The sequence below is a fragment of the Neopelma chrysocephalum genome, unplaced genomic scaffold, assembly GCF_003984885.1.
Source record: "Neopelma chrysocephalum unplaced genomic scaffold, ASM398488v2 Primary Assembly neopelma1_42b, whole genome shotgun sequence".
Lineage (NCBI taxonomy): Eukaryota > Metazoa > Chordata > Aves > Passeriformes > Pipridae > Neopelma > Neopelma chrysocephalum.
Genome location: NW_020897701.1, coordinates 7,122,986 through 7,136,241, shown reverse-complemented (window position 1 = coordinate 7,136,241; position 13,256 = coordinate 7,122,986). Strand labels below are relative to the sequence as shown.

The window sequence follows — 13,256 nt, the reverse complement described above, 5'->3', positions numbered from 1 at the left end:
CCGCCCCCTTCGCCCCCCTCCCGCGGCGGGGGCGCTGCGGCCGCGGCCGCCCGGTGCGGGGCTGCCGGCGGGGCGGGGCCGCCGAGCGCCGCAGAGGGAAGGGGAGGGGAGCGAAGGGGAGAGGGCGGTGGCGGGCAGGGCGCGCCCCGCCGCGCTGCGCCCTGTCACCCTCCCCGCGGGCGGGCGGGGAACTGCCGGCAAAGTTTGTGCCCCGGGAAGTTTGCGGAGGGGAGCTGGCGGCCCACCCCCTCCTGGCCCGGCCCTGCAGGCTGGAGCGGGAAGCCGGTGCCCCGGTCAGCATGGCATTTTTCACTAGCGTTTGCGCGTCTCTAACGACTACCACCCCCACGCATGCTATTAGCTTTTCATTTCAGACGCGTAAGGTGCTGCAGATTTCAGGCATATTTAGGCGAATTGGAGCCAGCTGAACCGTAGATGTTACACAAGTGTCTCGGCACTCATTGGAAGCGCTTTCCCCACATTTGCCCTTTGCTTGTGCCAGAGCCCAGGAGGTGCATGGCCCCTGTCTGGGCAGGCCACGCATACCCCCGCACCTGAACTGCCAACGTTAAAACACTTTTCTCAACAAGCAACTGACGTACAGAGACTGCATGCAAACACACAGCACGTCCTTAAAGAATTTCAGCAAACTATTAAAAAACACCCAACCAAGCCCACCCGCCTTCCCCAGAGTTCTTGTAAGCACAAAAAGGGGCCTATATTCACCAAATAAATTATGCGTCACAAGTTCTTCATCCAGCTCCTCTTGGAGCGAGCGATGGCACTTACGGAGCCGTTGCTGCAGCCCCGGTGCTGCCAGTGTGGGCACTAAGCAGTTAAGAAATGGATGTTTCTGCCAGGAAAATCATTTTAGCCATGTGTAAATTACAGAAGAAGAAGAGAAAATTGTACCGTTTCACTGGCTTTATATGTAAGTGAAGGATTTATGCGCAGACTGAAGTTTTATTTCCTTCCACTCCAATCTGAATTCAAGCTTTGGGTGCTCAGTTTTAGGGAATTACCCACAGGAAAGCGCTGCAGGAACATTTTCCCAGGAGCAGCAAGACGGGATGGATTTGAGCAGTGGGATTTGGCAAAAACCAGCAGCCTTGTGGTTAGTGGTCCAACAAGTGAGACTGACTGGTACAGGAGAGGGACAGTTATGGTTAATCAGGTAAGTTACAGATCTGCAAGAAGGCGCGCTCCTGGCATTTACGTTACGGATTGGTGCGCTTTATTTGAAACCAGTACAGTTTATCAAACTAATTAGCTGCTTCTAACCACACGATATGCATTTCGAAATACCCCCAAACATGGATTTACATAATAAAGTGTAACCTCCCGACTAGCTAGTGTCGTCCTTTATGACAGGTCTGCTTCCTTTTTCAAAGTCTTTTCTGTTTTGATACATTTTAAACCAAACTTATGGGGGGGGGGGAGCTGGGAGGGAGAATACAAATGAGGGGAAACAGTGTTTCAGTAATGTCACAAAGTGACAAAAAACAAGAGCTTTTTCTGTTGAGGTTCATTCCCTACCACTTTTCTCCCAAATTAGTTGTCAAAAGCCATACGCAATACTCCAAACACCAAGGACGTTTTTCAAACACAGACTTCTCCTGAACTCCAAACTTCCTTTAATCACAACCTGTGTCTCAGTTAAGTAATCCTTTCCGAGTTAATTTATTACTCTTGAAGGAGTTACATTTTTAATAAGCTAAAAGAGGAAAAGGGGAAAACTCTGATAATCTTTTCTCATGCATAAAGAAGACCATTTCATGTATTTTTTAATTGTCATGTGAATTAAATTGCACTGCTATATATAACCTTTCTGCTCCAGCCTGGAAACTTGTACACTTTTTTGGTGTTGGATAAGAAGTGTGGAATCCAATTCAGATGGATTTTCTCTGAAATCTTTTTGCTTAATAGAGTTCAGGGGTTTTTGTTTGGTTGGTTGGTTGGGGGATGTTATTGGGGTTTTTTTGTTTTGTTTGTTTGTGTGTGTATGTGTTTATTTTTTGTTTTCAGATACAAATCTGTTTTATCTTGCATTCTGCCCTGAGCGTGGCAGCCAAGGAGGACTGTAAGAGTGTAAAATGTACAGGTGTTTATTAGTGAGGTAGCCAACCTTCCAGCTACAACTATCTCATGATGAGTCCTCAGAAAACAACTCCAGATTGTCCTTTTCACAATAATCACTGCTTTGATGGGAGGGACAGAAAGTTAAAAATCACAGACTCTGTTTTTCGTTCAGAAACCATTCCTATTTCATTTTTAGCAGGAATGCAGGTAGAGGAGTATGTTGTAACATTGGCAACATGGGAACTGCCCTGCGTTTTAGGTTGTTCTGAAAGAAAGTTGCAAAAAAAAAAAAAAGAAACTCTTGTTCATTCTGTTACTGGCCACTTTAAACCTACCCTGCTCTATTAAGTATTATAAGCACTAGAATTAGAAAAAGGACGTAAAGCCAGCCCTTGGGGAATGCAGCAGTTCCTTACAGACTTCTAGCTGGGTATTTTTTTTTTCCTAATATTATTACTCTTTGTGTGCTGTTTTCCTAGGGCCCCCAGAGCCCACAGATACACTGTCAGGGCTAGACTCTGACTCTGTTGTTGTGTTTGGGTTTCCTTCTGCTGGGGCCAAGAGCTCTAAAATGTCCCAGACCACATGCGCTGTGACTCTGGCTTTCCTCTGGGTGGTCCATGTGGCACATGTCCTGAGCAGCCTAACCTTGGGGTGTGGGCCTCTGCTACAGAAGAACTATGGATGGCAACTGGAAAAGCAGCTGCCACTGCTCCACTCACTTTTTCACTAGGAAATCTCCTGCTTTGCAAGGGAAGTGGTAGGTTTTCATTCAGGACCATGTGCCTTTACCTGCTGACAGCTCTATTTGTGACTTACCCCTTGATGAAAATGGAAATAGTGGCTCAGCTGTTTTCCACCCTCAAGAAGAAACACATTTCTGGCACAGCCTTTTTTCTAGCGCCAGTCTTGTGGGCACTCTGAATATATGGTCCTTCTCTTCTGAGACAGGGGTAAATTGAAGAACAGATGCAGAAGTTTTCTCAAAATTCCCAAACCAACTTCTTTTTTATTTCATTGGTGGAAGAAATACATGAAAACATATGGAAATGTCTTGTACACCATACACACCAATAAAAGCACACCTGCACCCCGTTGCCCGGAATCCCTCATAACTCTTTGACATCCTTTGAGCTACAAATTATTTCATGGATTCTCTGGGACCTGGGCTTCAATCTAACCTGCAAGCTGTCTGTTTGCACTGCTATGATACCAAAGCCAGCCCCTCTGAGCTGCGGTTCGTCTCTGTGACTTCCAGCAGTGCTAGGCACTCTCCTTCCTTCCTCTGCAGATGGTCACCTTTCTGCTGGCACACATGTACCATTCCTCCTTCTTGTGGTTGCAGCCAGACACCTCCTGTTCACTCCCTCGTACCTACCCCTGCCGCTTTCCACCCATGCAGCCCATCCCAGCTCTCTGATGAAGGGGGACGCCTCGCTACTTGCCAGCTACTCTGGAGTTCTCGCATCAGTGAAGGGATAGTCCAGGCACAAGCTAGTTTTTGTGTGCTGCAAGAAAAGACACCCGAGAACTGCTGAAAAGCACTGTCTGCCAGAAAAATCAGGATAAACCCATCCATTAGAATGCCTCTCTTTCACATTACTGAAAACTGCACTCCTTGCTTTTGTTTGAAAGGAAATGCAGCAATTACCCCTACTACAGACACCTACAAATATTTACTTAAATTATGTAGCAGAGGGATTTTTTTAAAAAGTTATCACAGCTTAAACATTCCCATCACTTTGAATCTGGCTTGATTCTGTGTCAGGTACAGCCGCTCTCCTGATGCTTCAGGGGCAGGATTCCAGATTGCTGATCTCCAATTATGCCGACTCCCAGAGGGCTCGATCCGTCACTGATGCAAGTCAACGTTGCAGCTCTGCATTTGATAGAATGCTGCCAGATGAGAAACAGCAGTGCCTAGGAAAAACAAAACCCACAGTGATCCTTATACTGTTGATATCGGGATCCTGATAGGACAAAGAAGGGGAGTTCTGAAACCTGGGTCTAGAGAGCTGGCTACTAAAACCACCTCGGTCTGTTTAGACCACCTCAGCATCTCTCTTCTCTCTGGCTGAAAGCCCACGCGTTGGTGCCACAGTTTCATTTCTTAATGTTTCTTAAAAACTGCCCTTCATTGGATTGGGGCTGGAGTGGCTTTTACCCTGTGAATGCTGTATGAATCTAAATGTCAAGCCAGAGATGTCATGCCAGCAGCTATCAAGGGGGTTTAGAATAAGCATTCCCTGGCCAGTAGACAGTAAGCATGGGCTTGTTCACCTAATCAGCTTTTGGGCTCCTCAGTGCTAAGGCTGTATTCTGTTTTTGTCAAATGGCATTGTACCAACACTCCTCTGCGGCAGCTACTCAGAAAGTGTGTTTGTTCTTTCAGGGCTTGCATGTCCCAAAAAAACCTGCGAGAAAGGTTTGAATCATTGCAGCTAGTTCAGGATGGCTGACAGTTTTTCTTTCCTTTTGGGCCCTATTTTCAGATACTTCTCAATTTGTCAAGTTTCACCTCTTTGAACTAAAAGTTCCCTGTTTGAGAGGTATGCAGTCTCTAAAACCATTCAGCTGGTTTCCAGACTTCATTCTTAACTAACACATTTTCTGTGCTAAAATAATAACTATTTAAGAACTACTTTTCTAAGGAGCTGTAATGCCTTTGCACTTAGAAGCAAAAAGTTTAAAATTTCATCATTGTGAACGTACCTCATTTGGCCAAATTGCACAAATTTCTGAGCTATAAAAAAGAAATCTTAGTTCACACACAGGAATTGTTAGAAGTGCAAGAGGGAAAAATTCTCCGAAGTGTCTCTTTTTGGCCGATCTTTGAAAAAGATTCCCTTAGTAAACACATTCCCTGTACTGGAACTGCTAAGGGATCTGACAGTAGCAAAAGGTCAGCATCAGCCACAGAACATTCAAATTTAGTGATCTCTCTTATCAAATTATCAAAACATGGATGATCCCACTTCTAGAATATGGAGACAGACTTGTTGATGCTTGAGAAGTACATAGGTATTACAGAGAGAACCTGTAGAAATTTTGGAATATGGAAGTGTGGAGTTGGGGAAACTCTATGAAGGAAGAAAAGGCTGATGGTGAGAAGGGACCATGGACTAAATAAAGAAACAACCCTGTGGAGAGACTAGTATGCCATCAGGCGTATGTAGCAAGCTGGTAGAGTAAGGACTGCATGGATAAACTCAATAGAGCATCTCCTAGCTTTTGAGCCCTTCAGTCTCTGACCTTTGCGAAGATTCTGGAGGTTTCTATCCCCTGGGCTTGGCTGCCTTCTGGATTGTGCTACTCCTCTTGGAAGTGACAGGTTTTGCTTTACCTCTGTATGTAAGTTTTTGATGAGATAGTTCCATTTTCATATTTAATAAATTGGGGAGAGTAAAGACTTAATTAGAAAGCAGAGTTTTGTCAATTTAACACCATCTTCAGATGAACGACAGTCATCTTGTGCCAGATTTTCATATCACTGTGATCAAACACCTCTGATAGATAATAGCAATGAGAAACCAAGCTCATACCACCAAGCCATGACTTTGGCCCTGGGATGCCCAGGATAGCTACCTCAAGCTATTCCATGTTCTATTAGTCTGAAAGAGCATCCAAAACCAAAATAGGAAGTACACCAAACTTTTTTGCTACTTCATAAAACAACAAAAGAAAACAATAGCAGCTGCTTCAGTTAATTTCTATAGGAAGAGAAATTTGAGTAAGATTTTTTCTCTAGAGAAAAGTCTTTTCTCTGTAGTTGTGATGTTGTATAGCTTTGGTTACCTTCTCATTGAAATAGCCAGAGATTTTGTTATCACCTCAATTCTCACATTCTGAATATACATAAAAGATGTGTATATTTTACTATCCTGTTTTGTTAATGCTTTGCTCAGCTCTTCTGTTGTCACATTTCCACTGTTAAGGCTTGTCTGGAATAAGCTTATGTTTTTTTAAATACTTGATTTCACACACTACTACTATTTATGGTTAAGGCTTCATTGGGAAGAATGACAATCAATCATGACTCAAAGATGATCTCAGTGCCAGAAGCACTTGTATCCTTCTACAGGCCATCATTCTGACTTACAATAAGCACCAGCAGGCAGTGGATGGTCATTTCCCTTACTGTTCCCTGAGGTCATGTTAATCAGCCCTTGCCTTTACTGTCAGAAGGCATAAAAATGGAACTCCACATGCTACACAGTGTAGGACTGATGGATGACCCCAGAGGAGTACTTCTGATCCTCTGTCGATGTCCCCAGAACTTCCTTCTTTCTCTAATTTCAGAGGTATCCACAGATGAATAGGGGTGCAGAGGGCAGCTGGCTGCTCCACTTGTCAGGTGATTTAAAAGATGTTGCAAGTAGCTGGAAGCTGACAGCACAGTGTCTGTCACTTGGATGACCACAACTAAGCACCTCCTTTGTAAGTCAGGACACTCAGCAGCAGGTATTGTCTCACAGAAAAGGTTATTCCTGTGGTTTAGATAATACCAGTTTCCATCATTTTATCACTGTTACCCCAGTTACGGGTGCTTTCAATATTCACCTACTTACAGCTGTGGACACAGAGGTTCAAGAAAGAGTATGCTGGAAAAGGGAAATGATATCCCAGATGCCAATGCATGGTCAGAAGAATACACTTCAATCCCAAGAATGGCAACAAAATGTGAGCTACTGGACTTGGGAAGAACAAGAATAAACACAGTGAAAAGCAAACAAGAAAAAGCTGGTAAGAGAGGAAGAAATGTGGATAAACTGTATTGTGAGGATTTAAAAGGAAAATCAGGGCAGAACAAAACACAGAAGGTGCCACAAGGGACATGAGCAAACTTTCTTGTTTCAACAAGATAGCTATTGTTTCTCACGCGTGTGCAGTCCTGTCCAAATGTGCCGTCACACAAATATTTTAAGTTGCTCTCTCCTGCCAGCAAGAGAGTTGTTATCATGGCAGCCGGTGCTGTGCTGCCGAGATGAGCCCCCAGAGAAAGCCCTCTCTCCTCTCACTCACGCACTGGCATGCCAGCCAATTCCCTGCACTCCTTCCTACGTGCTCGGAATGACGGTCACGTTTCAGTCAGTGCTTCAACCCTTCCTGGGTGTAACTTTAGCCCCCTTGAGCAGTGACATACCTGCTTTACACTGCATCTGCAGAACAGAAGAAACAAGGCCCTGAGCGCAGAGATCTTGTTAAAACATGCTATAGGCAGACGAAGAGATATTATCAACCAATTGAACAAGGACCAATACACCTCCATTCTTGAAATTCTGTTTGTTATCCCTGCTCTGCTGAATCTGCTTGATTTCAAGTTGCAAAAGCATTATCCTAAGCAGGATGACAGAAATGCCCATTGTTAATTAATGTTATTATTTTATTACTCTTGGTTCTTAATGGCCCAAGATATTTTAGCTGATAATTGGGATCAAGTAACAGGGTTATTTCTTTTATACCTGTACTGTATGTAGGTATATATATCCATGTATATATACATGTATGTATGTATGTGTGTAAGTATATAAAACCCCCGTGCAAATACTTTAGGGTAGAGATCACTCGATATGTGGAGTTTTCCTTAACACTTCTCAAGGCCATTTAATATTCATGTTTGCTGTTACACAAAGCAATAAACTGACCCAAAACCAATTGGCCTTATAGATATAAAGTGAACATTAAAACTTTAATCAACAATGCTGTCAAAGTAGCTAGAAGAAATTAGTTTATCATGCATAGCAAAGATGGGTTTCTTGAGACTTCTAATGAAAGCTGATATAGCCATTACCTGATTACTGTAACATACACTCAATCATTAATACAAAAGTACTCTTTCATGATCTTCATTTTATGGCCACAGCCATCCTAGGAGGAAGCCAGGAGGTGGGAAGAGGAAAGTATTGCTTCTTGCTTTTGTTCATGCCAGTTCTAATGGGGTTGTGACACTGAAGAATGCTAATTCAAGACTGATGTGTATTTCTTGGCCCTGATCACAACATGTGGGTCAGACTTATGAGGGGTCAGCAGTATTTGATGTTCTGAGGGCAAAACGATGCTATTCAAGATTAATACAGAGGCTGTGCCAGTCCTCTCTAGTCCCAGGGACTGCCAGTTGGCCTATTGAGAAGGTGTAAATCCATGTTCCCCATCGCAGCTGTGCTGAACCAAGTCCTGCTACGAGTAAGGAGCTGTGCCCTGGCATCTGCATAGAAGTGATGATACTGCTTTTCAGTAGCAAAACCATGGAGAAAGTAAAGATGCATAAGGGGTCTGGTAATTATTTCTCAAGTTTGTTATAGCAAACTGCACTCTGTTGTTATTTTGCTGCTGGCTTCTGCTAATAATTTGCTCTCAGTTTTTAAAGAATAGACCCCAAAAGAAATTTGTTGGCATCTGGCTCAATCAAAATGGAAAAAGTCATAATGAGGAAACTATCTTTCAAGAAGAGTGAAGACTGTGTTCTCTGAATGTAGATTTTTTTAAATTACTTTGGATTTTGCAGATTGTAGTCATTATACAGCTATTTATGAAGAAGTATTATTGTTGTCTTTGTCATGAAAAAAAGCCTTGAGAACATTGTCTGTCACCTAGGATTAGTATTGCCACGAAATAAATGTTCTCTCAATATTTTTGCAGACATTTTCACTGGATCATTGGAGAACCCAAGCCCCACTATTACTGAAAATTAAAATTACTTAATAGTGCTGCCTGTGATAGGCTGTTGGCTTTACAGTTGTCAAAAACCTCAGATATTGATCATTCTGTTTAATGATACATTATTTTCTTTTAGTACTTCTAGACATACTGCAAATGTTATGATTCTTTAAATGTCTGTGTTATTGTAAAAGTACTAGTATGAGTGAATAAACAGTTGCCTAAAATAGGTATTGATTTTGCATCTTTAAAAGCAAGATACTGAGAACACCAATTATATGTTTATCTCAGAAATATTAATGTCTTCATGTACCATTCAATTCATGCTGCAAGTTGTATCTTTTTGGAGACAGTTCTTACTGCATATCATACAAGTTTCATGTAAACTTGTAGGTTAAATGGTAGGACAGTTTGGTTCTGAACCAGACATTAAAGGTATCCTTTGGGAATGCTTCTAAATATCTTGACTTCAATGACTGAAACATTTTAGTCTTTTTTTTTTAGTTAAAGTCAGCCTCAGAATTAGCTTTTTGTTGCCCCTCTGCCTCCTTCACATCATTCCTTCTCTTGTCTGGAGAATCTCAGCTGTTAAAACCCACCACTGCCAAATCTGCTGCCAACTGTGGACAAAGAGAATGTTCAATGAAACAGGAACACTCGAGCTTCCTGTTCATGCTATGCTGTGGCTGTAAAACAATGGACTTGCAGCAGTCCTGTAGACTATGTAGAAGAAATGGACCTTTAAGGAATGTATGTTTTCACACATTGACAGGGGTACTAAGCTCCCATGTTTTCCTACCATATGAAATTCATCACTGTGTATAGTTCTATGTACATTCCTGTGGTTCACTTCCTGCTGCAGCTATGACGAATGCCCTTTTATATTTCGGGATTTTAGGGTTATTCATCTTTCATTTCTGTTCTTATCAAATCTGTACTTCAAATATCTGTCTGCATCCTGCTCATTCCTATGTGATGTATGAGTCTACAGATAATATATGCACCCCATGCTTAAACACATGCATAGAAGCCTCCAGAATTGAGTTCATGGTTCTCCCTGGCTGATATTCTTCTTTGGCCACCACACCCACAACAATCACTCTAGTACCATCAGTTCACCTGACCTTCCTCTGCTTTTGATCCAACTCAACAAACCCATTAATTTTTCCTAACAGAACACTGGAAGTTTCCAAATGATTTTTGCTTCCTAGGGTAGACTTCAAAATGAATACATGCCTATTTTACATACGTATAATGCCATTTGGGGGAGACCAAACCTAAGCTGTCAATAATGTAATCTGCTGTAGAGTATGGGTCACGGATAAGTCTGAATGGCATCTCAAGGATTCTTATCTGTCTCTCTTGACTCAGATGTTAGGAGGTAAAAACTGGTGACGTGAGTCCAAATGCTAGTGACGAAATGATCCATGTGCAATAACAAGGCTCATGCATCAGATGCTGTAAGACATGCAGGGAAATAAGAGGTTCCCAAAGCACAATCCAAGATTGATCCAGAGAAGACCCAAAACTCAAATACTGATCAGATTTATGGCAGACTTAATTTAAGATGCAATACGATTATGAAGGGTGGGAAGCAATGAAAAGGGCAAGACTGCAGAAGATCTGGGCATTAGTAGTACAGTCATTTGTTCGTAGCAACTATGCACAATGGGGTGAATCAAAGTAGCTTTGGTTACTACTAGGTCTGGTTTATGTATGAACTCTTTAACTATAAATAAAATCATCTCTCCTTAAATTACCAATCAAGCTAGGTACCTTTGGCAAGGTGTTTCCTTGAGGAATTGCAGTGAAAAGTTTGTTTGGAAGAAGGACTTAAAAGGTAGATGCAGCTGGCATGGATTAGAGATCCTTATGGAATGAAAGAAAATTAACACTGTCATGGGAGGAAAAGGTGGACACGACTTACCTCACTGCTCTTCCTTCTGTCTAGTGGACACATCAGATCACTCTGTCACTGTAGAAGAGCCTGCTCCAGTTGTGAGATCGACCATATTAGCCATTTCCAGGAATTTCTAGTATGTAAGTCTTACTTTCTTCCTCCATCAAACACCTGTATTTCCCTCATAGTAAATCTTGCGACCAAGATGAATAAATATATTAATAGTAATGTAATAATGGCCCATCTTCGCGAACGAAGATTTGGGGAAAGGTCTTTTACCTTTCCAGCCTGCGCAATGGATTTTTTAGGTGAGACACAGCCTGCGCTGAACTGAGCCCACCCTTTAATCCTAAGGTTCATCTGCCGGGGCCAAGCAAGCTTGGACAATGGCAGTGAGGTCCTCAGGACGTAGGTTTGTTTAGAGTGTCCTTCTCATAGATGGATGGCCACACAGGGCTAACGACCTCCATCAGGCCAGGAGACCGGGGATTCGAACCCGTGGTCGCAGCAGTGAAAGTCCTGCACGCTAACCACTAGGCCGCCAGGGGTCTCATATTAATAGTAATGTATAATTATTGCAAGTACTCTAGCCCAGCCTATATATCAGCTCTTCAGGAAGTTTCACAACCCATTCATGTACAGTCACGGTGCGTTCTTCATCAACCCTGACACATTCCTCACTCACGCCATTTAGGAGGGAGGAAGGGATTGAAAGAGAGAACATGCAGAAAAATATGCTGGTCAGAGAAAGCAGTCAAGTTGCATAAAAATGCCCCAAAGAACAATTGTTTTTCTATTTTAACAGCTCAATTGAATTTTCTCTGTTTACTGTTTATTTTCTCTGTAGTGCTTAGGTTTTCACAATTCATTAAGAGGTCATTCAACAAGTCGAGAGTTTGTCCTTGCTATGTTTCCACTTACTGATTAAAAAAAAAAATTATACTTTAAAGTTCACATTCACTGTTATATTTAGGAAATCTCTCTTGCCTCTGAGCAACTTAAATGCCTGGATGTTTCCTCCCTGTTTTATGTGATTCTAAGTGATTATCCAGTTTGCCAATAATGTAATTAAAAAGACAAAAATCACAGTTATTCCAGAGTGAGAAGCTGTCCTAGAGCTTTAGATCATCCTGATTTGGGGTGCTGGAGAATTCAATGATGTAATTAAGAAAGTCCTGCAGTCTTCATAAAGATCCCAAGGTTATCCTCCCCAGACTTAAGCTTTTTCCTTTCCTTCCCACTCCAAGCCCTGTCCTTGCCTGTCCCATGCCACAGGGAAAACAGAACTCTCACAGCTGGTTTCTGCCAGGCTTCCAGCAATCTCTGTCAGATGGACAAAGGATACCGAGGGTGGCTTTAATTTATTCCTTCCCTTTTATTTGGTGTAAACGAGCAAAAGGGTTGAAACTCTCGCCTTTTCTCCCTGTGTTAAGGATAATGTAGTCAGAACTCTCATAAGAGAAGCATCTAGTACTGTACATGTGTTGTACCAGGGAAAGAGTGTTACCTCTTGCATTGCTGGAAAGTCTAAACACATTTAAGTCAAAGACAACCAAATTTCCAACACCTCCTGCAGTCTCCATCTTGGAAGAGGAATTGCCTTAAGAGGTACTAATAAAGACTGTTCAATGAACAATTTCTGGAGATCACTTCTGTACACTGGGTATATCTTTTAAAGGGTTTTTTAAATTGTTAGTAAGAGCCTTGGAATACATGAGAATCTGCATATACACGTATGTCTCTAATACCACTTAATTCCTCCAGTGATTTTTACCCAAAAGGATTTATCTTGTAGGCTGTGAAATAGACCTAGCGAGCAGGGAAGTCTGCTGGCTCAATAATAGTGATAAAAGTTAGATATCATAATGCTTCCATTTCATTAGGAAGCTATCTGTCTCCTGGTTATGACCCAGGAAAAAGTGGATACATGGCTTGATACAGCACAGAAAACATAAGGTATATATTAATGATCACATGCTGTTTCTCTCAAAAGGACATTTCTCTCTGTTCTAGCTGCATATTGTTTGACTTGGCAGTAGTAGGAAAGGGAATAGATGATTCAGTTGCTATAATTTGTAAAAAGCATCAACAATTTTAACCTGCATTTTCCCTTCAGTCATACTCTCATCTCAGTTAAAGCTTTTTGTTTGATGTTTTCCTCCACTCTGACCATTTTCTAAAACACTTGAGATGAAGTCAGGTAGGTAAGTAGAATATGGTACACTCTACACTCTGTGTACACTCTAGCAGCATTAGCATACATCAGTGAAGGGAATGGGTTACTTCCCCATTCAACCTAAACTCATTTTTGTCCTTGAGTGCCATACACATATGGCAGACTAAGGACAAAGAGGATCTAGTGACATCAATTGCATAGTTTGGGGTACCATTTAGACTAGTCATAGCAGATAATTAGACAGATAAAGGTTTTGGTTTAGATGTTTGTGTGTTGGTAGGAAGGTACAGTGTATCAGTTGGTCTAACTCAGTCTCCCCGGTGTGCTTTTGGTGTGGGGGGTGTGACAAATGCAGTGTTTTACCTCAAGTTCTTGGTTGAGAACCATATCTTAATAAGACAGAAAAGCTTTCCCTGCAAAGCCTTGCTACTTTTTTCATATATA

The 13,256-nt window shown here is 42.0% G+C and overlaps 1 long non-coding RNA gene across 1 annotated transcript in view; it reads right to left on the bottom strand.

Annotated features, from left to right (window-relative positions):
• Window positions 1-3,156: 3,156 nt before the first annotated feature.
• Window positions 3,157-13,256, bottom strand: part of LOC113964669 — a 70,574-nt gene continuing 60,474 nt past the window's right edge. Inside the window, exon 4 of the long non-coding RNA XR_003533253.1 lies at window positions 3,157-3,999. This is a non-coding gene — a long non-coding RNA (uncharacterized LOC113964669). The remainder of the gene's footprint in view (window positions 4,000-13,256) is intronic.